Source organism: Lutra lutra, chromosome 10 (genome assembly GCF_902655055.1).
Source record: "Lutra lutra chromosome 10, mLutLut1.2, whole genome shotgun sequence".
Lineage (NCBI taxonomy): Eukaryota > Metazoa > Chordata > Mammalia > Carnivora > Mustelidae > Lutra > Lutra lutra.
In genome coordinates this window covers 68689635-68717177 of record NC_062287.1, presented here as the reverse complement: position 1 = coordinate 68717177, position 27543 = coordinate 68689635, and the positions used below count along the sequence as shown (strand labels likewise).

The 27543-nt window shown below is 37.5% G+C and overlaps 1 protein-coding gene across 5 annotated transcripts in view; it reads right to left on the bottom strand.

Annotated features, from left to right (window-relative positions):
- Window positions 1–27543, bottom strand: part of FAR1 (fatty acyl-CoA reductase 1) — a 66521-nt gene that overhangs the window by 35291 nt on the left and 3687 nt on the right. The gene's annotated exons all lie outside the window — the stretch shown is intronic.

Here is a 27543-nt window from a genome sequence, read left to right as displayed (position 1 = left end):
TAGATAACCAAGGATCACCAGATATTTAAGAAATGCCCAACAAAATTAAGGATCAAAATGAAAAGCAACAGAATCAATCACAAAGGAAACAAAAGGAATGAAAAATACAAAGAGAATTTAAATTCTAATAGAAATTTTTCAAGCCATTCACAAGAATACTGCATCCATAAAATAAACAAACTACTATGGAAAAGGAACAGAAGAGTAAGAAAGCCTATGAAAATCAGAAATTCAGATGAACAGAGAAAATCCAATAAATACATAAACTATTTAAATTAAGTGAATTTAAAAAGGTCACAAAATTTAAGTTTTATATGAAAAAAAAAGCAAATGTATTTCTATACATCAGAAACACAGAAAATGAAGTAACAACAACAACAAAAAACTATATCACTTATCACACCATCCAAAACACTATGGAAAATAGCCAGTACTGATGAGTAAAGAGAAAACCCATGTACACTGCTTGTGGGAATGTAAAATGGTTCAGCTGCTGTGGGAAAGGTTAGTGGTGCCTTAAAAAGTTAAACACAGAATTGTATGACCTTGCAATTCCACTCCTAAAAAACTGACAACAGGTACTCAAACAAGTCCACGTACATACCTATTTTTATAGCAGCACTGTCTGCAACAGCCAGAAAGTACAAATAGCCCAAAATGTCCATTAACAGATAAACGGATAAACAAATAACAGCATACACCTGCAATGAAATACTCTTCAGCCATAAGAAGGAATGACGAACTGGCACACACTGCACGAGGGAAATGACCTTCAAAAACATACTAAGTGAAATAATCCAGATACAAAACATCACATACCACACTGATTTCATGTATAGAAATATCCAGAATAAATCAATCCATATAGACAGAATACAGATTGGTGGTGGTTGGCAGGGGCTGAGGGGTGAGGAGCATGGGTAGTGAAGAGAAACTGCTTATGGAGTTTTACTCTGCAGTGATGGAAATGTTTTGGACCTAGACAGAGTGGTGGTTGTTCAACACTGCTTCACTTTAAAATGGTTAGTGGCACCTGGGTGGCTCAGTTGGTTAAGCCTCTGCCTTGGGCTCAGGTCATGATCCCGGAGTCCCTGGGTGGAGTCCTACATCAGATGGAGCCCCACATCATACTCCCTGCTCGGTGAGGAGTCTGTTTCTCCCTTTGCCCCTCATCCCACTTTCATGCTCTCTCTCACTCTCTCTCTCAAATAAATAAATAAAATCTTTAAAAATAAAATAAAATAAAAGGTTAATATAGGGACACCTGGGTGGCTCAGTCATTTAAGCGTCTGCCTTCAACTCAGGTCATGATCCCAGGGTCCTGGGATAGAGTTCCCCATCAGGTTCCTTGCTCACTGGGGAGCCTGCTTCTCCCTCTGCCTCTGCTCTCTCTCTCTCTGACAAATAAATAAGATCTTTAAAAAAATAAAAAATTCAAAAATAAAATGATTAATATATTGTATAAATTTTATCTCAAGAAATTGTTTTTTTAAGTTAGAAATAAATCTGAAAGATATTTGAGATTCTTCTTCTGAAAACTACAAAACACAGAGAAATTAATTAATACCTAAATAAATAGATATGCAATGTACATTCCTGGATTAGAAGACATCTTTATACAATGTCAGTTCACCATCCTTAGATTCAATACAATCCCAATCAAACTCTAAGTTGTTTTACAAGTGGATGGAAACTAAGATTCTAAAATGCTATGGAACTAGAAAGGAACCAGAATAGCCAAGACAAGCACTAAGAACAGCAAAGCTGGAGAAATTCATTACCATGTCACAAAGATGTATGGGGCGCCTGGGTGGTTCAGTCGTTAAGCAACTGCCTTCAGCTCAGGTAATGATCCCAGCATCCTGGGATGGAGCCCCCCATCGGGCTCCCTGCTCAACAGGAAGCTTGCTCCTCCCTCTCCCTCTCCCCTGTGCCTGTGTTCTTTCTCTCGCTATCTCTCTCTGTCATAAATAAATAAAATCTTTAATTGAAAACAACAAGATGTATAGAGCTACAGGAATGTGTTTTTGGAACAAAGATAGAATAGTGCAGTCAATTCACTATCCCTATATAAAATGAATCCTGACTTCTATCTTATACCACACACACATACCCAAACATGAATTCTGGATAGACTATACACCTAAATGTGAAAGGTAAAATAATTACATATCTAGAGGATGACAGAGGACATCTCCATGATCTTGGAGGAGGCAAACACTTATTAAACGGACACAAGAATTGCTAACCAGAAAAGAAAAATATTGATAAACTGGAAGACAATAAAACCGAGTTCATCCCACAATACTATTAATAAAGAGAAAAGGCAAATTAGAGTAAAAGATACTTGTAGTATGTATAATGACAATTGATTACTATCCAGAATATATAAAGAACTACAACTCAATAAGGACACGAGATAAACCAATAGAAAAATGGGAAACGCTTCAAGGAGCATAAAGGAGAACATCAAAATGGCATTACCAAAGAAAATCCAAATAACCTATTAGCACATGAAAAGGGGCTCCCCTTCATTAGTTTTCAAGATAAAATCATAACGTGATCCCACTACACTGTCCCCAACATGGCTAAAATGAAAAAGACAATACATAGTATTGGTAAGGACACAGAGAAACTGGAACTCTCACCTACTGCTAAGGAAGCATAGACAGGGTTTAACACTTAGCAAAAGTGGTATTATCTACTGGAGCTGAACACTTAACATACCATATGACTTAGCAATTCCACTCCTAACTATACACCCAAACAGAAATAAGTACATAAGCTCACCAAAAGACTCATAAACAAATATGTTTATAGGAGCACTGTTCCTAATAGCCCCAAATTAAACCCAAATGTCTGTCAATAATATTCTGTATACATTATAGTATATTCATACAATGGAATATTTAAAAACAATGAAATGAAGTAACAATCACTACATACAGCATACGTGCAGCTCACAAAGAGAACACCGAGTCAAAGAAGCCAGGCACACAAAGTGTATACTATGTAGTGTCATTTACAGAAAGTTCAAAAACAGGTAAAACTCATCAGTTAAAAGTCAGAACGACCAGTAGTGACCAGAAGGTGGTATGAGGGAGGCTTCTGAGATACTGGTAAGACTTTCTGAAAGTATGCTACACACTTTAAAAATAAAAACAGCATGTAACCGTATGTCACATCCTCGTTTGCCTGGAACAAATTGGTTTACACACGCTATCCCAACTTGACTTTGAGTAGAGCCCTCTGAAGTGTTTCAGTTTGCACAATAAATTATACCGTTATAACCAGCTTCAGGTCTAAATAAGACTGTTTCAAAATTTCAGTGACCAAAAGCCTAATTAAAACAACAGCATATTAAAGTTAAAATGTTAATAACCTCATAGGGAAGATATGAAGAAAACTGCACATCAACATACCTAACAAATCTGGTAGAGATTAGTAACAATTATACACTAATTGTATGTTAACCACAGTGTACTGAGAACATGACCTAGAACAAGTCATCTGATTCTCTAAGCTTCATTTTTTTCACATGTAAGAATTTATTCAGTAAGTATTTATTAAGCACCTACAAGACACCAGCCACAAGAAAGTCTGCCACAGGTACACATATGCATTTAAAACAAAAAAAGATATCAGGCAGTTTTCCCTTTTATAATTGAGGATTTACAGCCTGAATATGTGATTGTCTCAAACCTAAACTAACAAACTACATACTTGCTTCCCTCATCTACAAAGACAACTTCCCTCTGAAGCCTAAGTAAGAAATCTGTTAACACCAAATAGCAGAAAATTTTTACCAAACTTAATTCTTTCTCCTCAAGCTTAGCAATATAAAGGCTGTTTGCTAAGAAGGCTAAAGAATGAAACTGCTTCTTACCAGTTTCAGGTAACTAGCCCAAAGCTATTTACATGTGACTTACATAATTTTCTTCACAGAAGAAAGAACAGAATTCCCACAAGCCTCCCAGTTTATCACAATGCTACCAAAAACTTTAAAGGCACTAAGTATTTTTAAACTCTATGTCTAGGTATTCTTGATTTCCCCCACCTATCAATACATTTATTTCACCCTTACACTAATTTAATGGCAAAGCCAGCACAAATGAGAATTCTTTCAAGGCAAGTCCAGACTTGTCACATCTTCCACATAGTCCTGCCAACGTAGCCAGAAGCTACTAGAAAGGCAGAAGCCAGGAAAGAAAATGCTGCCCATCTTTCTAGAGCATGCTGTTTTAATTCCAACTGTGTGATTCTACTACATAGCAAGATATCTAAAGCTCCTGTCATATGCTGAAAAGTAGCTGCAGCTTTCAATCCTGAGGAAGAACAGCGGTATTATCATTCCTGTGTGCTGGGGCAGAAGGGCTATGAAATGTGACTCATATTTATTTTTACTGTTCTTGAGCTGCCTTATAGAAAACATCACTTCACAGTGGCAGCTGAGTATTTTCTTCAAAAAAATACCTTATCCTCACAGAACTAGAACAAATACTAAAATCTGTATGGAACCACAAAAGACCCTGAATGAGCCAAAGCAATCTTGAGAAAGAAGAACAAAGTTGTATGTATCACAATCACAGATTTTAGGACACACTCCAAAGCTGTAGTAATCAAAGCAGTATGGTACTGGCACAAAAAGAGACACAAATTAATGCAACAAAAGAGGGCTCAGAAATAAACCCATGCTTATATGGTCTATTAATCTATGACAAAGAAAGCAAGAATATACAATGGGTAAAAGTTTCTTCAACAAATGGTATTGAGAAACTGGGAACCTAAATGCGAAAGAAACTGGACCACTTTCTTAGTCCATACACAAAACTAAACTCAAAACAGATTAACGACTTAAATGTGAAACCTGAAACCGTAAAACTCCTAGAAAAAAAACACAGGCAGTAATCTCTCTGACTTCAGCTTCAGCAATATTTTTCTGTATCTTCAGGAAAGGGCAACAAAAGCAAAAACAAACTACTGAGGCTATGCCAAAATAAAAAGCTTTTGCACAGCAAAGAAACCATCAATAAAAAGGAAACGTACTAAATGGGAGAAGACACTTGCAAATGATATACCCAAAATACATAAAGAACTTCTACAACTCAACACCAAAAATCACAAAAAAATCCAATTCAAAATGGGCAGAGGACCTGAATAGACATTTCTCCAACAGACATGTAGATGACCAACAGGCAGGTGAAAAAAGATGCCCAATATCACAAATTATCAGGGAAATGCAAATCAAAGCCACAATGAGCTATCGCCTCATAACTGTCCGAACAATTAGTATCAAAAAGACAAAAAATAACAATGTTGGTGAGAATGTGAAGAAAAAGGAACCCTCCTCCTGCACGATTGAGGAGACTGTAATTTGCTGCAACCACTATGGAAAAGAGTTTGGAGGGTCCTTGAAAAATTAAAAACACAGTTACCCTATGATTCAATAATTCTACTACTGGGTATTTACCCAAAGAAAACAAAAACACTAATTCAGAAAGATCTGCATTCCTATGTTCACTGCAGCAATACAATAGCCAAGATACGGAAGCAACCTAAGTCTCCACAGATCAATCAGTAAAGGTGATGTGGTGAGTACACACACACGTGTGCATGCGCACACACACATAAACACACATATATATACACACCATGGAACATTAACTCAACCTAAAAAAGAACGAGATCTTGGCACTGGGACAACAAGGATGGACCTAGAGAGTATTATCCTCAGTGAAATGAGTCTGACAGAGAAGGACAAATACCATATGACTTCGACTCATATGTGAAATCTAAAAAACAAAACAAATGAATAAACAAAGAGTAGAAACAGACCCCAAAATACAGAAAAAGACGAGTGGCTGTCAGAGCAGAGGGCCAGGGGAATAAGCAAAAATGGGTGAAGGAGAATGAGAGGTAGAGGTTTCTAGTCACGGAGTGATTAAGTCACAGGGAGAAAAGGTACAGCACAAAGAATTCAGTCAATGGTATTATAACAGAGTTGTATGGTGACAATTGGTGGCTATACTTGTGGTAAGCATAGTATAACATATATACTTGTTGCATTAGTATGTTGTACACCTGAAACTAATGTAATATTGTGTGTCAATTATATTTCAATTATAAAAAAACAAACAACAAAAACGAAAACAAAAAAACCCCCTCTCTTATGGTTCCAAAGTTAAAGACCAGTAAAAATGCTGGGTACCAAGTATCACTATTACTTTCAAGGTTTTCTTGCTAGAGTGGGTTCTCCCAGTGATTTTACATTATGTATTTATCTTTATATTAAGAAAACATATTACAAATGTACTTTAAAAAATGGAGATATATACACTTCCTACATTCACTCACTTCAAGTCCAGATGCTGCCACTTTGGCCACAGATCCTAAGATAAAATTACTACTCTGAACCTGTTTCCTTATCTGTAAAAAGAGAACATGCAATGGGTCTTAAAGACAAAGAAGCGTGAAATGGCCACCAATGGAGAAACCACAGAGAACTTCCTAAATAGCACTCATTCAGTTAATATAAACTGCACTTTTGTAACACAACTATACTCTCATAATAAATGTCCTAATATTAGTGGAAGGCTAATCATCTTGTCTTGATTAGTTTTAGAAACTTAGTTAAGGGACACCTGGGTGGCTCAGTCATTAAGCATCTGCCTTTGGCTCAGGTCATGATCCCAGGGTCCTGGGATCGAGCCCTGCATCTGGCTCCCAGATCAGCGGGAAGCCTGCTTCTCCCTCTCTCACTCCCCCTGCTTGTGTTCCCTCTCTCGCTGTGTCTCTCTCTGTCATATAATAAATAAAACCTTAAAAAAAAAGAAAGAAAGAAAGAAAGAAACTTAGTTAAGACCAGGTCCTCTCTCTCCCATTTCAACTTTTTTTTTTTTTTTTTTTTAAGAGACCTTTCAAAAGATAAAGCTACTAAAAGTGAGAAACTGGGGTATTAAAATAACCAGAAAACCGCAAGAAATCTAGCAAAGAAGAAAAAGGTAGCTCTTCGGTGTCAAGAAATGGGGATTCCTCTCTGTATTAGAGGTAAAAACAACTGTAATTAAAACTCTTAAGACTCTGTCAACTAGTTGTTTCAGACACTTGCTAAGCAGAAAGACAAATGTGAACTATTAAGTAGAGAGAGGGCATGGTGGGAGGAAGGAATAAGCGGCAATTCCAAAGGCTTGAAGCCAAGTTTTACAGAAGACTCACCAGTGATGGGAACAATACATAACAAAGGGAAGAAAGGAAAAGGAACTAACTATTCAGCACAAATCCCCTGCAAGTGTGTTTAATAATCCTCCTGCCTTAGGTTGTTCAGCACAACCATGGGCAGAGCCAAACTAAACCAGTATCTTCAAACTAAATCCCACATTTTCGGGGCAGGGATGGGAGTGGGGGGCGTGGTGGATAAAGTTTCTACTTGTCCTGTGAGGTGAGCCAAATGCATCAACTCATGGGTAAGGACTGAGTGTGAGCACTGGAAGAGAAGTTCAGAGAAAGCAGAGAGGCTGGAAAAGATGGTCCTTGAGGGTCCATTTCATTTTGTACAATTCCCTACAGGAGGAAACAGAACATCACTCCTCACTACAGAGCCTTCCTGGCATATAACAGACATAAATCTGCTTCACAGAAATTTTAACATATGAAATAAGGCAAATTCTGGCCGAAGAATCCTGAAAATTCCACAGTATTCCACAACAGGAGTCGATGGGCCTAACTAATAACACAGAATAGAAATGTAAATATTAAGTGGTTCAGGTAGACCCTTAATTAAAATGTAAAGGCAATTAGAGTTCACCAGGACTTCCCCAAGATTTCCAGAGGCAGTCAACAAAGAGAGCATAAGAGGTCAACTGTCAAACAGAACTTGTCTCAAAGACCATTTAGTGGGGCGCCTGGGTGGCTCAGTGGGTTAAGCCGCTGCCTTCGGCTCAGGTCATGATCTCAGGGTCCTGAGATCGAGTTCCGCATCGGGCTCTCTGCTCAGCAGGGAGCCTGCTCCCTCCTCTCTCTCCACCTGCCTCTCTCTCTACTTGTGATCTCTCTCTGTCAAATAAATAAATAAAATCTTTAAAAAAAAAAAAAAAAAAGACCATTTAGTTGGGCTTAATTATTGTCACTATCAGTCTGAATAAAAAAGACATTATCCTCAGGTTAAGAAATAAACACTTATCAAAGGTTAGTGGATTTATTTCCAACTCTGCTCCACCCAAACCACTGAAAGACCTTACTTAGACAGAATCATTCATTGGAGTATTAGCACTAAAAAACGCAGGTCAGGAGAGGTAGTTTAAGGGTGGGAGACAAGAAGCTCTGGGGTCTTGCTTAAGCTAAATAACAAATTCAAACATGTTTCTACAAATACCTATACCAAAGTTATCCTAAGGATCATTGATTTTGGAAAACATGTATGGTACGTAGCTGTGAAAAATAGAAATGCTGTGTGAGGGAGCATGGCAGATCAGAATATATACCTTAAAGTATGTCACTTTGGCATATAGATTACTTTGAGCTATAGGCAATAGAGGTTTAACAGATGCAGAAAGAAGTCTTTCCTGAGCTTCCCCTACCTCACTAAAAGCAGGAACTTTTGAGAAATGAGGACTGCCATATGAGGACTCTGGGGGAGTTTTATGGCCAAGAAGATGATGTAAATAAATGTAGCACTGAGACGAGTGTGCATAACAAACCTTACTAAAATAACCCCTATCTTCTATTACTTTTCCCATATATTTACCTTCCTACAATTTGCTGCTTCTAGAAGCCTGAACTCCTTTTCCTCTGTCTAGCCACTTCTCCATAATTATTTTGCATTTTTAATTAACTTTATTTTTTTAATTGTTTTTATTTTAATTCCAGTATAGTTGACATACAGTGGCATATTAGTTTCTCATGTACAACACAGTGATTCAAAAATTCTATACATTGCTGAGTACTCATTTAAGTGTACTCTTTAATTCCCATCACCTATTTCACCCATTCTCCCACCCATCACTTCATAATTTATCACCCTTTGTTAATATGGTATATAACCTTTCAAATCTTACCACCTCTCTTTGGGTTTTCTTGTCTTTTCTGTGACATGAAAACCCTGTGTACATTAAAAAAAAGTGTATATATATATATATATACACTTTTTTTTAATGTATATATATACATATATATATATATATATATATATATATAATATACACACACATACACAATACCCTCTTCCTCTGTTAATCTGTCTTTTGTCAGTTTAATTAGCAGGCACCAGTCATAGAATCAAAGAGGGCAGAAGAAAACATTTCCTCTACTACATAAGCAGGAAACTAAATCTCTAGTGAACCCATTTTCAGTACTGTTTGAAATCAGTCTCTGCTATAAACTGTTTCCTGCTAAATAACGTAGGCCCTTTGTGGGAACAAGCCTTTCATATAACCTGATGCCATGATATAGCAGGAATCCTTGGCTCTGGGTCTAGCAGGGCTGGGCTGAAATCCAGGTACACCTATGTATCTTGGGGGTGAAGTAACTTACCTATTCGGTTCTTTGGTTTTTCTCATCTCTGCAACACAGACAGCGTACATACCCAACCTCCTCTTCACTTCACAGCATTTGTGTGAAGAGTAAATGTAATATGCAAAAGACTGGACACACGATTACATCTTTTATAGTTGTAAACAGTTCCCCAAGAGCCCTTTCCAAATTCAAGAACCACAGTTGATTTAAGGCAGGCTGACTGGAATTCAAACTTTGAGAAACACTGCCTAGTCCATTTTCAAGGTAAAAGGGAAGAAGTAACAGGCAGGGATTTAAAAAAAATTCTTAATCCTAACCTTTAGAACCTTATACCTGTCCACCTCAGGGAATAAAGAACTTCAGCCTAAAGGCCCCACCCAAGGTACCGCACTGTTAGGGAGAAAAACCCTGGCAGAACTTTCAGAAACCTGATTTTACCAGCAAAGTGGGATGTATAAAGTATCTGCTGCCTTAAATCTGGCCTTCTATTATTTGGTACATGAGCTTCTGAGACACCCACCTTTCAAAAAGCTGCAGTTAATTCCCTATTCTCATAGCGTGAGTCTAGACCAGAGGGTGGCAAACAATTGCCCCAGAGCCAAATCTCTCCTAATTTCGTTTTTTATAAATAAAATTTTGTTGGAACACAGCAACACCCAGCCTTGTAAATTACCCATGCTTGCTTTTATACTTCAACAATGGAGCTGAGTATTTACAACAGAGATTTTACAGCCCACAAAGCCTAAAATATTTACTGTGTAGCCCTTAAACAGAAAATTTGTAGACCCCTGGCATAGATCAAGATCCTGAGTTTGTGTTCCAGTTCCTGGGTCACATTGTGTTCCCACTAAGCCATAAAGCTGACAGTTCCTCCTGGGTGAACTCCTCATAGTCTGCCTAGCGCTTCCCAGTTCTCTTTCCCCAGAATCTGTCCCTAAACCTAGAGCCTCTATTTGGAAATTCTATTTCAATCCTACTAAATTCTGGACCTCTGGACCCTATGGAAATGAAACATTATAGTGATAAAGCTGTATCCAAAGACGCCTACTCCAGTTCCTTAAGGCATAAAAATTCACACCTCAAATACTGTTACCAGTCCAATTTAGAACCAAGTTCATGGGCCACTGCCCACCCCTCCCAACCCTGTACTGATTCCAAAAGGCTGAAAACCTAAATGTTCACCAACAGGTGACTGAGCAAACCAAGTGGTGTATTACTATCATGGCATACTCTGCATCTAAAAAAAGAATGAGATGGTTCAAAATATAAATGTTGATATGCAATAGCACTCACGATAAATTTTAAAAGTCAAGAAGTAAAACACCATATGATACACCAATTTTTATGAAGAAAGGAATGGAAAAAAGTATGTACATGCTTATAAATACACAGATTACTTCTGGCAACCACCCTCCCCAAAACTGGTTACCTCTGGGAGGGAGAACTCAACAAGTGGGGAATAGAGATGATGAGCATTTACTTTTCACTACATATCCTTCTGTGCATTTTTAAATTATGTACTATGTACATGGGTTATATATTTTTAAAACATTTTTTATAAAACAGAAAAGTCAGAGGATACCAAAAAAAATTTGAAAGCACAAATTTTCCTCTCAATTAGCCAGTCTCCACTATATTTTGTCTTCTAACTATTTACAAGCTCATGTTCCTCTGTTAAAAAAAAGTTTGACAATTTTTTTTTTTTGAGCGACACAAGCAGGAAGGTTTATTTAAGCAAAAACTACACTCTCAAGATATTAGAGTGGCAAGAGACAGACAGGGAGACGGAGACAGAGAAACAGTGAGTCACACCTGATAAATTTAAAAGTGAAAATAAAAGGGTAGTGTTGTGAAGGAAAAAAAAAGGTATTATCTTTCTTCTGCTAATCTTTATTGCTTACATTTTCATCCACTTCTTTATTAGATGGGAAAACCCATTAGATTAAAAACCAGATGATAACTATGAAACTGTTGAAGAACAAGACTTTTAACAGGCTGGATTTCAAGAATGGAATGAGAGAAATTCATTCCCCCCTCCAAATATCGTTGACCTTGGGATCAAATAACCCTCTCTTCCATCTCCTGAGAGATCACCTATGTCCACCACGTTCACTAAGTAGTCAAGTACATATAACTACCAAATACAGCTCTGCAGTGAAGTCTAGACTTGTTCTACCTGTATGTGTTTCTTTCTGTATCAGCAATTTTAACACAAATTATAAAATCTGATAAATCTTTATTTGTAAGGACTAAGTTCAGGGTGCCTGGGTGGCTCAGTGGGTTAAGCCTCTGAATTCAGCTCAGGTCTTGATCTCGGGGTCCTGGGATCGAGCCCCACATTGGGCTCTCTGCTCGACAGGGAGACTGCTTCCCATTCTCTCTGCCTGCCTCTCTGCCTACTTGCGATCTCTCTCTGTCAAATAGATAAAATCTTTAAAAAAAAAAAAAAGGACTAAGTTCTGTTTTAGCAGTTACAAATTTATTTAGGGCAATTAAGCGCTGAATACGAAAGTCTCAAGTTAATGTCTAACCACTCAATCTACTTTCCTATAAACTTCTACAAATTAACAGCTGTACCTTGAAGTAGGATCCACTTAGTTGTCTTCCTCTTAAAATCTGGTTCCTCTGTACCTTTACCATGTATACAAAGCCAAAGTCATAACCTACCAAGAGACAGAAGGGAGACCTAACAGACAAAGATTAAGATATTTCATCTATCGGGGCGCCTGGGTGGCTCAGTGGGTTAAGCCGCTGCCTTCAGCTCAGGTCATGATCCCAGGTCCTGGGTTCGAGCCCCACATTGGGCTTTCTGCTCAGCAGGGAGCCTGCTTCCTCCTCTCTCTCTGCCTGCCTCTTTGCCTACTTGTGATTTCTCTCTGTCAAATAAATAAATAAAATCTTTAAAAAAAAAAAAAAGATATTTCATCTATCTTTTCATTGGGAATTAATGACTGACTCCCATTCAGAGGTCATTCTTCTGTGTTTAACACAGCACATTCAATGCTGTTTGTCTCACAGTCCTAGGCCTCTAAGCTAGACAACCACCTGGAAGGAATAGCTAAAGAAATTCAGGCGCCAGATAAAAAGTAGAGCTCTACAGATGGTCTTTTTAAATATCCTTCAGATTCCATCACTGGAAAGTAAGAAAAAAAAATTAAAGAACCCTAAAAAAGTAAGAAAGTAAGAAAAAAAAAAAAAGAACCTGGGGACTTAAAAATATTCTGTATCAACAGTTAGCAAAGGTTTTCTGTAAAGGGTTAGGTAATAAATATTTTCAATTCTGTGGGCCACACAATCTTTATATCAACTACTCAATTCTGCCATTTGGGGGCACAAAATCAGCCCTAAGTAAACGAATGTGGTATAGATGGTTCCAATAAAAACCTCATTCACAAAAGGAGGAAGGCAGTGTGAAAACCATAGTTTGCTAACCCCTATTCTAAATAATGATTTCCAGCATTTCATATTCAGAAAAATGAACACAAATCAATGGAAAACCAGTCTGGTCTGAAAATTCATCACCTGTGATTTCACTACATCTAGACTTACCACGTGTATCACTGTAAAATAGTAAATACTTGTTTGATACACATGAATGCCAGCCTTCAGAAATAAAAATGTGCCAGTGGCTAAATGCAAAATCAAAACATAACCTATAGCCTGTTGTAAGGTATGTAAAAGAAAAAAAATCTGTATTTTTAAAAGAAAAGCCCATTAAGATGTTCTGGGGTGACATTTGGGCAATATGATTTTGGAGAAAAGGCAACCAGTGAAGAAGAACAAAATACACTCCTGTTGCTGACTCAGAACCCTAGACAACTAGCTTTTTCAAAATAACTTTGATAAAATAGTCAAAAATATTACACAGAATTAGAGCACCTGAGTGTTGCAGCTGCTTGGGCGTCTCACTCTTGGTTTCTGCCCAGGTGACTCTTGGTTTTGACTCAGATCCTGATCTCAGGGTAGTGAGACCAGAGCCCAGTGTCAAGCTCCCATGCTCAGTGCAGAGTCTGCATGAGTTCCTTTCTCCCTCTGCCTCTCCCCACTCTGTGCTCTCACACTCAATCTCTCTATCTCAAATAAATAAATCTTTAAAAATTTTTTTAAAAATAACAGAATTTAAAAAGGTCATGAGCTGGAACACCTGGGTGGCTCAGTGGGTTAAGCCTCTGCCTTCAGCTCAGGTCATGATCTCAGGGTCCTGGAATCGAGCCCTGCAGGGAGCCTGCTTTCCCCTACTCTCTCTCTCTCTGCCTGCCTCTCTGCCTACTTCGATCTCTGTCTGTTAAATAAATAAATAAATAAATAAATAAAATCTTAAAAAAAAAAAAAGTCATGAGCTCATCCAACACTGTAGCAAGATATAAAAGTCTGTTTATAAAAAAAATAAATAAATAAAAGTCTGTTTATATATACTGGTACACATCTAAAAGGACTTAGATTATTCTTCTCTACTCAAAAGTATATGATTTACAATTTTATTTAGCTAAAGGTTATAAGGGTGGGCAGCAGAAGCGAGAAGAAAAGAGACTAAGCCTATGATAAATATCACATACACATGAAAATCCCCCAGAAAGCCACATGCAGCCACAGCTGCAATGACCGTAAGGGGAGCCTATACAACCCCCGCACACACACACCTCTGCCTCCTCCCTTTTTCCTTCTGTTTTTCCACTAAAAGGGATATGAGGATTAGGTATCTTTAACCAATAGAAATTAATTAACTCTAATCCAGAAGTTCATGAACAGGCTTTGGAGGTGGGGGGATAGGGTAGAGGTTCAAGAACATGTTAAAGTTTCAAGCAAAATACCGCTGTGTGTTTATATATGTGTGCACATAAACAGTCCCACGCAAAGATCTAGCACATTTTTCTAGGGAAAGAATCCACTCCTTTTTTATCAGATTCTCAAGGGGGTCAATGAGCCTAAACAATTAAAAACTACCATCAAATTTTATTATCTATGTGTGTTATCTATGCATGCTGGAAGGAAAGGGGTCTTAATATACAGAGAACAGACTTCATGGGTACTGATGAAAAACCTCATTCACATCTACTCTGGAATAAAAATTTATAAATGGTTAAAACATAATTATACCAATCTGCCTTGAGGCCTGTTATGGTTTGAGCTGTGTTCCTTTAAAAGAGATTATGTTGAATTCCTAACCCTCAGTACCTCAGAATGTGACCTTATTTGGAAATGGGACAGTTGGAGATGTAATTAGTTAAGGTAAATGATATCACACTGGAGGAGAGTAGATTGCTAATCCAATTATCACTGGTGTTCTTATAAGAAGAGGGCCCTGTGAAGACACAAGAGGGAGAACTCCAGGTGAAAATAAAACCAGAGACTGGAATTACATAGCTACAAACCAAAGAACACCAAAATTGTCAACAAAAAAGCCAGAGAGAGGCAACGAAGGACTCCTCTACAGGTTTCAGAGGGAGCATGGATTTCAGATTTTAGACTCCAGAATTATGAGACAATAAATTTCTGTTGGTTTAAGCACCCAGTTTGTGGTACTTTGTTACAGCAGGCCTAAGAAACTAATAGAAAGCCAAATATCAATCTCAATGCCAACGAAAATTAACAGTGAAAAGGCCTTCTAAAGACGATGCATATCCTCTCGTGCCATAATAAACATATCAGGGACATTTCCAAACATATGAGATATACCTTCAGTTACCAAAACACACTCTACTTAATATTTAAAGATGGGCTGGCTTTTCCAAATCGGTGCAGGATAAAGGGGTAAAAAAGTTTTATATTACAAAATTAAAATATCAAAATAAGGTTAATGTTAGATATCAGAACAAATCACTGGGGTGTGGTCCTTACATTTTACACATGGTCAAATCTCAGTATATAGTAGCAGGTTCAGGTAAAGCAGTGCTCTGATTATCTATAGCTATATAACAAAATCACTCAAAAACTTAGTGTCTTAAAATAGCAATAATCATTTTCATCTCTTTCACAATTATCTGTAAGTTAGGAATTTGGAAAGGGTTCAACTAAACAGTTCTAGCTGAAAAGTTTTACCTCCTGATCTTAGATCCTTTGTATCTCTCCACATAAAGAAGTCTGGGCTTCTTTGCAGCATGGCAATCTCAGGCTAGATTGCTTAAAAAGCTGATAAGGTCTTCAAGACCAGGATTCTAGAAAGTTAGGTGGAAGCTCTCTCACCTTTTCTAACTTCGCCTTGGAATCATACAGTATAACTTCTCTTGCACTCTGTTGCTTACAAATGATTCACAAGACCCCCCAAATTCAAGGGGAGGGGACATAAACCCCAACTCAGGAAAAGAGGAGTCAAGATCACACTGAAAGACCATGTGAGATGGGAGATATCGTTAAAACCATCTTTAGAGGGCGCCGGGGTGGCTCAGTGGGTTAAAGCCTCTGCCTTCGGCTCAGGTCATGATCTCAGGGTCCTGGGATCAAGCCCCACATCGGGCTCTCTGCTCTGCGAGGAGCCTGCTTCCTTCTCTCTCTGCCTGCCTCTCTGCCTACTTGTGATCTCTCTCTGTCAAATAAATAAATAAAATCTTTAAAAAAAAAAACAAAAAACCATCTTTAGAAAATTACCATCTGCCACCAAAAGCATGGAGAGATAACTGCTAATTACTTTTACTATCAACTATTACTATCAACTATTTACTATTAACTATCAACAATTACTATCAACTATTTAATCCATGTTGGACCTATTTCTTGGGCGAGGGAACAATAAAGAGTTGTTCCTTTTTACATATTTTTAGTCACCCAAACTGCTTTTAAAAATATGGCCCTGGGGCGCCTGGTGGCTCAGTGGGTTAAAGCCTCTGGCTTTGGCTCAGGTCATGATCCCAGGGTCCTGGGATCCAGCCCCCACATCGGGCTCTCTGCTCAGCAGGGGGCCTGCTTCCTCCTCTCTCTCTGCCTGCTTGTGATCTCTGTCTGGTCAAATAAGTAAATCTTTAAAAATAAATAAATAAAAATAGAAATAAAAATAGGCCCCATGGCCTCATACTTCAAATTATTTTGCCTACCAAAAATATTACTGAATTAAAACTTCAATTTTGCTTATTCACTTAATTGTGAACCACACTAACCAGTAAGTTACCACTTGGAGTTGACACACTTCTAGCCAAAAGCAAAGCCAACTCATTCTAGTTCAACTATGAAGAGGTTTCACCTTGTAGATGGTATATATACTTTAAGATTTCTGATAGTCTTCCATTGGGAGGCATATTGGGAACCACTGATTGTGTGTCTTTTCTATTATATTTTAATAACTGCAATCATTATTTAATGTTTTAAGACTCAACATAAAAGAAAACCATCTCTGAAAGTAAGCTGTAAGCAACAAATAAAGGGCCAAAATGCAAATTCAAAATGCACAAACTATTTTCTGTACTCAAGCTGATAAGGATAGTGGGTTCCTTTTTCCTTTTTCAAAAATTAAGGCTTATAAGGCATTTTTCCACAAACAAAAGAATAGCTGTAGCATCTTGGTTAACATTTCTTTTTTCAATAAAAGATGCTAGTGTCTAACCCTGTTGTAAGCACCCATTGAAGTAGATATAATGGGCACTCTGTTTGCCTACACAGACACTGGCATACGAATACTTAACTCTCTGAATCCTATCTTCCTCAATGTCTAAGATACTTCTTGCTGGTTAAAAATCCCAATAGGTTCATTAGCTCTCTCAGGGGCACTACACGACTATTTTATACACTGAGGTTGCTCCATAGCATGGTAATCTGGCCAGCATTAAATGTCTCTAAGGCTTCATTATCCTGGAAAATATTAGACATTAACAAAAATCAGACTCCAAATTCCTTTGAGTGATATAAAAAACACAAATACATCTTTAAAAAGTCAAATTTTCCTCCAACAAAAAGTAAATGCCAATTCTACAACATTAAAATTATCTGCTGACAAGAAAACTTCAATTTTTCATCAATATCCATTCTCCTTTGTTTCTCTTTTTGTTCTCAAAGCCTGTACCAGTGGGGTAACTTCTCTACTGTAAAGTCTACAGAAGAAGGGTTGAGCTCCTATTAACACGGTTTGGTAATATATGGTTCCATTGCTTGTAAAAGCATGTGTCCAATTCCATTCTGTTATTCTATATTCTTTCCTCACCTTAATAAAATTATTTTCATATTAAGACAAGAAATTTTTTTTAATATTTATTAATTTGAGAGAGAAAGAGAGAGATCACAAGTAGGCAGAGAGGCAGGTGGAGAGAGAGAGGAGGAAGCAGGCTCCCCACTGAGCTGAGAGCCTGATTCGAGGCTCAATCCCAGGACCCTGAGACCATGACCCAAGCCAAAGGCAGAGGCTCAACCCACTTAGTCACTCAGGTGCCCCAAGACATGAAATTTTCATACTAATACTTTTAGACTCAGAAAGTGAGATACAAGATTCCAATATACATCGCTATACTAATACTTTAAGTCTATTACCAAAAATCAGGGTTTTTGAACACAACTAAAGAAAGGGAATACCCCTTTTGGCTTAGGAATTCATGGAAGTTGTACATCTGACTCTGTAATATATCTAAGGGTTAATGTAAAAATATTTCAAGTTAACCAAAACTGATGTTAACAGGAAAATGTATCATGTTTACCATGAACATTACATGTAGATGACTACCTACAGGTTTACCCAAAAATTGACTCAGGCAGATTACTAATTAAGTATCTTATGTGGTGTAATTTAAAACTACCAAAGTCTACTCATGAAGATTAAGATCATTCACAACAGCTGGTAGAATTCAGGTATTTCACTGCTTATAGAAGCAGTTTAGATTCAGTTTAGAAGCAGTTCAGACTCAGTCTCATTATTACAGCAAATGCCAATCCGTAACAGCAGAAAAGTGCTTTGAAGTTCCTGCTTTATGTTATACACTGCGTTTCCTGTTTCTTTTGCATCACTTTCTTACATACCTTCTGAATCTGTTCTCAAGGCTGAACCTAAAAACCGGTACGTCCTCCAAGACAGCATTTTCCAAATAATGGTAACATGGTAAATGGGGCTAGGAAACTGTACACTTTACCCACAACCAGGGAACAACAAAGTATATTAGCATATCAAGACTACCAAGGTCCTGAGGTGAAGAAGCCCACTGAGCTCTATTTCAACTCAGGCTTTCACAAATTTCCCAACACAGCTAGAGAAAAAATGCTCCGGAGAAGCTCACAGATTACCTTGTAAGGTAATGATTATCCAAAAATGGACCAAACCTCCCATGGACTACAAATGATTTAGAAAGCATGACTTCCTCTGATGCATAAGACTACTTATGAATAAGCTATTAAGCCAATAATTAAGAGCTGCAAAAATGGGCATGTTATTAGAATGTACCAAAGACTGCAATCTATATGCAGTTAATCCCTCTGGCTGCTGCAACTCCCAACGCTACAAAGCTCCTACCACAACACACGCGCACTCAAAAGCTGGAATTCTGAAATTTCAAGAGGAGCACTCGCTGTCAGTGAAGTTGTGTTGTCTTAAGCTGACCAAGGTTTTCAACAATCATTATTTTTTACTTTTTAATTAAAAATTAGCATTAGCTGAGCTTCATACATATCATTTTAGTTGTTTTATTAAACCTACAGAATGTATTATACAAATGCATCACTTGGATTTGAGACCTATAGTTTTCTAGCCAGTCTAGACTTGAAGATAAGTATGTTTTTCATGATTCAATTAGGAATGAACAATACCTCTAACTGCTGAAAAAAAATCCCTCTCCCCCCCAAATGCTTGTACCTTTACATTTATAATTATTTTTCCACCAGAAAGCAGGAATTTATTGAGCTAAAGAATGGCCCAGCTAAAGGCTGGGATTAAAACAGCTTGAGAGTCACTGTTTTAAGTGTCCTTGCCCTCGATATAGGGTCACCAACATGGGGGCAGATCTCCTCCCTGCCTAGTAGGTCTACACCAACCAAATGACATAAGGACTTGGAATCAGGCCCTTCTTTGAAGTAATAATAACTTCTGTGAAGTTGAATGTGAACGATCCCTCTCTAGTTCGGGGAACCATCTAGAAATGCTTTAAAAAGGGCTAAATCCCATAACAAACCCTGTTCTCAGAAATCCTTTCCTGGTTTACCTTTAAAACTTTCCCAGGTTCATAGATAAAGCTTGCAATTAAATATTGTCAGGCAGGGATCAGTCCAGAAAGGTATAGAAAGCATATGGGGAGTGTTTAATGACTTCATGGATTCTTAGTATCTGTTTCCAGCTGTGAAACTGTATTTAAGCTCCTAAGAACCTTACCTGCATAAGCATTGTAACTACCGGTTATTGTGCTAAAAATGGGTTGAGAACATATATAGCAAAGTAAAAACAGTAAGAGAATAAAAATCCAGGTAATTGTTAGTCAATTTATCAACTGAGAATCAAAGCCACAAAAACGCTAGTGTAAAGATACTTCCTTCTCCAGAAACAGATCCAGAATGAAGACAGCCAAAATCAGTAAGCACAACATATCAAACATCAGTAATGAGTAATCCAGTCAAGAAATGGGCAGAAGACATGAACAAACATCTCTCCAAAGACATACAAAGGCCAACAGACACATGGAAAAATGCTCAACATCACTCAGCATCAGGAAAATATAAATATAAAACTACAATAAGACACCCCCCTCACCTGAGTCAGAATCGCTAAAATTAACAAGTCAGGAAAAAACAAATGGTGAGGATGCAGAGAAAGGGGAACCCTCTATACTGCTGGTGGGAATGCCTAAGCTGGTACAGCCACTCTGGAAAACAGTATGGAGGTTCCTCAAGAACCTTAAGGAGAAATCTCAGGAAGTTAAAAATAGAGCTATACTATGACCCAGCAATTGCACTACTAGGTATTTACCCCAAAGGATACAAACACTATGATCTGAAGGGGTGCCTGCACCCCAATGTTTATAGCAGCAATGTCCGCAATAGATAAACTACAAAAAGAGCCCAAATGTCCATTGATGAATGGATAAAGATGTGATATATAGGGGCACCTGGGTGGCTCAGTCAGTTAAGCCCTGCCTTCAGCTCAGGTCATGATCTCAGGGTCCTGGGATCGAGCCCCACATCCGGCTCTCTGCTCAGCAGGGAGCCTGCTTCCCCTTCTCTCTCTGCCTGCCTCTCTGCCTACTTGTGATCACTCTCTCTGTCAAATAAAATCTTTATAAAAAAAAAAAGATGTGATATATATACATATATAGAACATATATTACTCATCATTACATCAAAAAGGATGAGATCTCACCATTTACTTTGACATGGAAGGAACTGGAGGGTATTATGCTGAGTGAAATAAGTCAATCAGAGAAAAAATTATACGGTTTCACCCATAGGTGGAATTTAAGAAACAAAACAGAGGATCATGGGGAAAGGGAGGGAAAAATAAAATAAGATGAAATCAAAGAAGTAGACAAACCACAAGAGACTCTTAACTATAGGAAACAAACTGAGGGAGGGGAGGTGGGTGGAGGGTTGGGGTAACTGGGTGATGGGCAATAAGGAGGGCATGTGAGGTAATGAACACTGGGTATTATATGCAACTGATGAATTACTGAACTCTACATCTGAAACTAATGATACACTATATGTTAACTAACTGAATTTAAATAAGTTAAAAACTTTTTTTAAAAATCAGTAATGAATAACTATACTTTTGGGACTGCCAGTAACCACCTGATTGACCTTAAATGCTCCGATCATTCACAGAATTCATTGAAAAGGAGCCCAAATCACTGATGGTTAAATCCTCCTTCTCCTAGCTCTCAAAGTCTATATGTCAATACTGTGTATTAGAATAAGCTGTTTCCTAGTAGAACATTACTCAGATAATTATTAACTCTAACAGGTCATGAAGGTTATCACATTAAAGCAATACACCTAAAATTCACTGATCTTCAAACAGTCAAATGTCTCAATAGCAGCTAATTCAACTGTTCCAATCTCCTGCAGATTCTGCTTATGCTAAAAACTACTATTATGATTACATTTTAGGTGTAACCCACAACCTTTTAAAACCACATATTTCTAAGAAACTTATTTAGGACCATCCTTCAAACTAGATAGATGATAAACACAATTTCAGGGCTCTAAAGAGAATCAATCCTTTCAGCCCAAACACATTCCTAAGCCCCGTTATCACATACAGGAATGATTTTAACACAAATGTACAACTCAAAATACTTTAACAGACCCTCTTCTCCACAGGTCTCAACTATATAAGGGCAGCTAAGGCCAAAGTAGCTTTTTCCTTTACCTTTGAAAAAAAATGGTATGTATACATTTATTCATTCTTAGTTATATTTACTTCCTCTTAATTCAGGATGGATAGCAGTCATATGAAATACCATACACTTACTCCAAAATCTTTGATAAAATCATTCAATATATTTATTAAGCTAGCTATAGCTTATTTTTTCCTAAGAATCCAATTAAGAATTGTTCTATTGGTTGGGGGTGCCTGGCTGGCTCAGTTGATAGAGCATGCTACTCTTGATCTCAGCATCATAAGTATGAGTCCCTGGGTGGTGTGGTCGGTTAAGCATCTGCCTTAAGCTCAGGTCATGATCCCAGGGTCCTGAGATCGAGTCCCACATCAGGGGGCCCTTGCTCAGCAGGGAGCCTGCTTCTCCGTCTGCCTCTCCCCTGCTTGTGTGAGCGCTCTCTCTGACAAATAAATAAAATCTTTTTATTTATAAATAAATAAATAAATGTTTAAGGGGCGCCTGGGTGACTCAGTCAGTTGTGCAGACAACTCTTGATTTTGACTCAGGTCATGATCTCAGTGTCCTGGATGGAACCCCATGTCAGGCTCTGCGCTTGGCAGGAACTCGGCTTGAGGATTCTGTCTCTTCCTCTTCCTCTCTCCCTCCCTCTGCTCATACTCTCTCTTTCTCTCTCTCTCTAAATAGATTGTTAAAAAAATAAATAAATAAAAATAAAATAAATCTTAAAAAGAATTGGTTTATTTTTTTAAATAAGGCATACGCATAATGAGTTTTATAATTTTTAATCACTCAATAATGAAACACTTGTTTATAAAAGGTGAGCAGTACACACCAAAATAAATGAGTTTAATTTTAGCAATATGTTTCCTGCCTATACATTAAAGAATGTATTTAATTTATTTAATTAATTAATTAAATTAATTAATTAAATTAATTTAAGAATTTATTTAACTAGAATCCATAGACCCACAATGGGTTCTGAGAGTCTCTTTTTCTTTAATATTTTATTTATTTATTTGAGAGAGAGAGAGAAAGAGCACAAGTGGGGGAGGGGCAGAGGGAAAGGGAGAAGTAGACTCCCCACTGAGCAGGAAGCCCAATGCAGGTCTCCATTCCAGGACCCTGGGATCATGACCTAAGTCGAAGGCATATGCATAACTGACTGAGCCACCCAGGTACCCTGGGTTCTTTCAATCTTATTAACCCCCTGAAATTATATGAAAAACAAGGTGTGCAAGTACAGTAATTCCCCCCTAACCTGCAGTGGATACATTCCTAGACCCCCAATGGATGCCTGAGACTGCAAATAGTACCAAACCCTATACATACTGTTTTTTCCTATATATACATACCTATGGTAAGTTTAATTTATAAATTTGGCATGGTAAGAGATTAATAATAATAATAATAAAATTGAACAATTATAACAATATACTGTAACAAAAGTTATGTGAATGTGGTCTTTCTTCCTCCCAAAGTATCTTATTGTACTGTACTCACCCTTCTTCTGATAATGATGTGAGATGATAAAATGCTTACAAGATGAGATGAAGGAGGGTAAATGATGTAGGAATTGTGACTTACTATTAGTCTACTACGACTTTCTAACATGTCAGAAGGAGGATCACCTGCTTCCAGACCCAGGCTGACCATGGGTAACTGAAACCACATAAAGCAAAACTACAAACAAGGAGGGATTCCTGTTTATTTTTCTGAGGAGATAGCACAAAGCTTTGGGGAGATGCTCAAAAGAGATCATGACCCTTGACTAAAAATCTCTGCATTATGGAACATATATTAAGATTTTACTCTCAATTAATACTTCAAAGTATTTAATACTCCAAAATAATAATATATAATTTTAAGAATTCCTTAAATTCAACAAGGATTTCTCATGCAAGAAAACTTATGTCACGCCAATATTTCTGGCAAGATTTCCATAAAAGACAAGATTGATGTAAACTAGGTATTTCAAAGTAATCTTAAAATTGTCTAACAGTTAACATTTAAACACAACATGTACGCACCACCATTTAAGATCTCAAAATGATTTATATATGAAAGCTGGTGGCACACACACAAACATTCTAGAAAAAATGGATCCATTAATACATGTGGTACTAAGATATTTAGAAGGCTTTTAATGAAATGTGCCAAATAATTCACCACAGACAGTGACAGTCATAAAGAAGTGTGTCTTAACTTGTAACACAGAAACTGGCCTTTTTCAAATATTGATTTAAGATCAAAGTATGTCAATAATATGCTGTACGGGTCTAAAAGACAGAGATACAGATTTAGATAAAACTTTCTATGGAGCTAAAGTTAGATTTTTCTTTTCTTTTCTTTTCTTTTAAGATTTTTATTTATTTATTTGACACAGAGAGATTACAAGTAGGCACACAGACAGGCAGAGAGAGAGGGGGAAGCAGGCATTCCAATGAGCAGAGAGCCTGATGATGCAGGGCTCGATTCCAGGACCGTGAGACCATGACCTGTGTAGAAGGCAGAGGCTTAACCCAGTAAGCCACCCAGGTGCCCCAGATTTCTTTTTTTTTAAGATTATTTATTTATTTATTTGACAGAGAGAGAGACAGTGACAGAGAGGGAACACAAGCAGGGGGAGTGGGAAAGGGAGAAGCAGGCTTCCCATGAGCAGGGAGCCTGATGCAGGGCTCAATCCCAGGACCCCGGGATCATGACCTGAGCCAAAGGCAGCTGCTTAACGACTGAGCCACCCAGGCGCCCCTAAAGTTAGATTTTTTCTAACTATATGTTTTCTCCATATGATCACCCTCATTGCACCCCTTAATATTCTTTTTCCCCATCTAAATCCTTTCATTCAGAAATAATGTCATCTCTCATTTAAAATATTTATCAACAATTTTGGTATATAATCTCATGTTGCTATATTGTTTTATATATATATATTAAGTATATCCAATTACATTAACCCCGTACTACAGTAGATTATTATATCTAATTTCTCTTGCCTAGCACAGTATAACACACGTCTCAAAAATATTTAAATGAACAATTTCTACTTCACTTAGGTTAGTGTCTATTGTCACATTCATCATGCTGTATGGTAGTACCTGGTAAAAATGTTTAGGGATTTGCTTCAAAATAAAAAAGGGGCAAGTGGGTGGAAGTAGAGATGAAACAAGATTAACCACAGGTTTGTAATTGCTAAAGTCAGTGATGTCATTTTATGCAGCAACTTTCCATAATACAAAGTTCAAAGAAGATTCCTTCTCCTACTAGAACAGAGAATTTCTCAAAAGACAGGTCCAGTAGTCTTCTTCTGTGGACACCTGCCCCACAGAGAGCAGATAAATTTACTTCACTAAACACATTTCATTATTTAGGCAGGACTACCTTTCAAAGAAACCTTAACAGCTTCTGTATGGTATTTTATTTAAATGGTCCTTTTATAAAACTCAAATAAAACATAGATTCATTTGTTAACTATTTACTAAGTACCTACTTTCTCAAATATCCTGTCTTAGTAAATGCAGGCTATCAAAAATAACACATCCCCATGGGGCGCCTGGGTGGCTCAGTGGGTTAAGCCTCTGCCTTCGGCTCAGGTCATGGTCTCAGGGTCCTGGGATGGAGTCCAGCATCAGGCTCTCTGCTCAGCAGGGAGCCTACTTCCCTTCCTCTCTGCCTACTTGTGATCTCTGTCAAATAAATAAATAAAATCTTTAAAAAAAAAAAAACACATCCTCTCTAATACATTGGATCTGATAGTACTCTCAAGGATCCACAGAAAAAAGGCAAGGAGGGGGGCGCCTGGGTGGCTCAGTGGGTTAAAGCCTCTGCCTTTGGCTCGGGGTCATGATCTCAGGGTCCTAGGATCGAGCCCCACATCAGGCTCTCTGCTCAGCAGGGAGCCTGCTTCTTCCTCTCTCTCTCTGCCTGCCTCTCTGCCTACTTGTGATGTCTGTCAAATAAATAAATAAATAAATCTTTAAAAAAAAAAAAAAAAGAAAGAAAAAGGCAAGGAGAGAAGGCAAAGACATGAAGACAAAGAAAAAAATAGCAGAAAGCTAATAAATAGTTTTTTTTTAAGATTTTATTTATTTATTTGACAGATAGAGATCACAAGTAGGCAGAGAGGCGGGCAGAGAGAGAGGAGGAAGCAGGCTCCCTGCTGAGCAGAGAGCCCCATGCGGGGCAGTACAGTTTTTTGTTTTTTGGTTTTTTTTAAAGATTTTTTATTTATTTATTTGACAGAGAGAGATCACAAGTAGGCAGAGAGGCAGGCAGAGAGAGAGGAAGGGAAGCAGGCTTCCTGCTGAGCAGCGAGCCCGATGCGGGACTCGATCCCAGGACTCTGGGATCATGACCTGAGCCTAAGGTAGCGGCTTAACCCACTGAGCCACCCAGGCGCCCGACAGTACAGTTTTTAAGAAGGATTTAAGGCATCTACATTTTTAAAGAGAGAGCATAGTTTGTTCAAGCTGGACAAGTCTGTAAGTTCCTCTCCCAACTCCATTTTAGAGATGAGAAAACTAAAGCTCAGAGAGGGGAAGTGACTTGCCTCAAGCTACACACATCAAGTTACTAGCAAAACCAAAATTAAAACTCAGATCTGCTGATTCACAGTGCAATGTTAATTTTCCACATCAAAGTACTTTCTTCTACACTATAATATTCACTAACTAAAGAGAATGAATATTTTATTATTAATATATACTTCAGTTCTATATTATACCACACCAAAAAAAAAAAAAAGGTAATAGACTAAGTAAAGGAAGGAGCTGGGCAGAAAATGCACACAACAAACTCCTAAGGTCCCGTACATGCAGACTATATGCATATACCACACTTCCTCAATTCTCAGACACACATTTGACTTTAAGACATAGTAGCCATTTAGGAGTGCCTCTCTACTTACTAGATGGGGTGTTGTCCAATTTATGAATCATTTAATAAACAGAATTAGATCTTCAAATTAAAAAAAAAGACAAAGTACCCATTTCATAAGCATTTTCAAAAAGACACTGTAAATTACATCTTCATTTTAAAAAATACTAAAATGTGAAAAGATACCCCTCTAAAGATAATATAATGCACCCTTAAAAGACACATAATAATCACCATCATTTAAGAGCCAGTGTCATAAAACAAATACACAGAGCAACAATGCCATCTTCTAAGGTAACAAAGTTACTAAACACCTAAGGCTATGTGGCATTTTTTTATTTTTTTTTTTTTGGTGGCATTTTTTTTAAACTGTAAATATTAATATAAACAAGTCTTTCTTGCCTTTTATCTCATATGCATGAATTCTGGCTTTCCACAAAGAAGGTTTCAATCTCATCTCTGTTCTACCTCTCCAACATTTGGAAAGTTATTAATTTCTGAGCCTCATTCTCTCATCTATAAGAGGTTCTCCACCTTGGAGAATTGTATGAGAACTAAATGTAATAATTTATTTAAGGAACATAGTACAGTACCTAGGTGAAATATTAAGCTTCCTCCCACAGTCCCTATGGGCCAAATTAAACTAAAAATTAGATCCTATTCTTGAATTACAAGATTCTTCCATCTCCATTTTAGAAACTGGAATAAAACTGTACTGATCCTGAGGCAAATCCTACTCATTAGCTCTTGAATAATTATTTGATTAGAGAAGCTTATTTCATTGTCTTGAAATTTGTCTCTTTTCTTCTTCAAATTGGGAACAGAAAACAATGACAAATTTTAGGTTAAATTAGTGATATGTAAATTCAGCACTTTCATATCATCTTACTGAACTGAAACTGTAAGCCCATTACAAACCCAGTAAGAG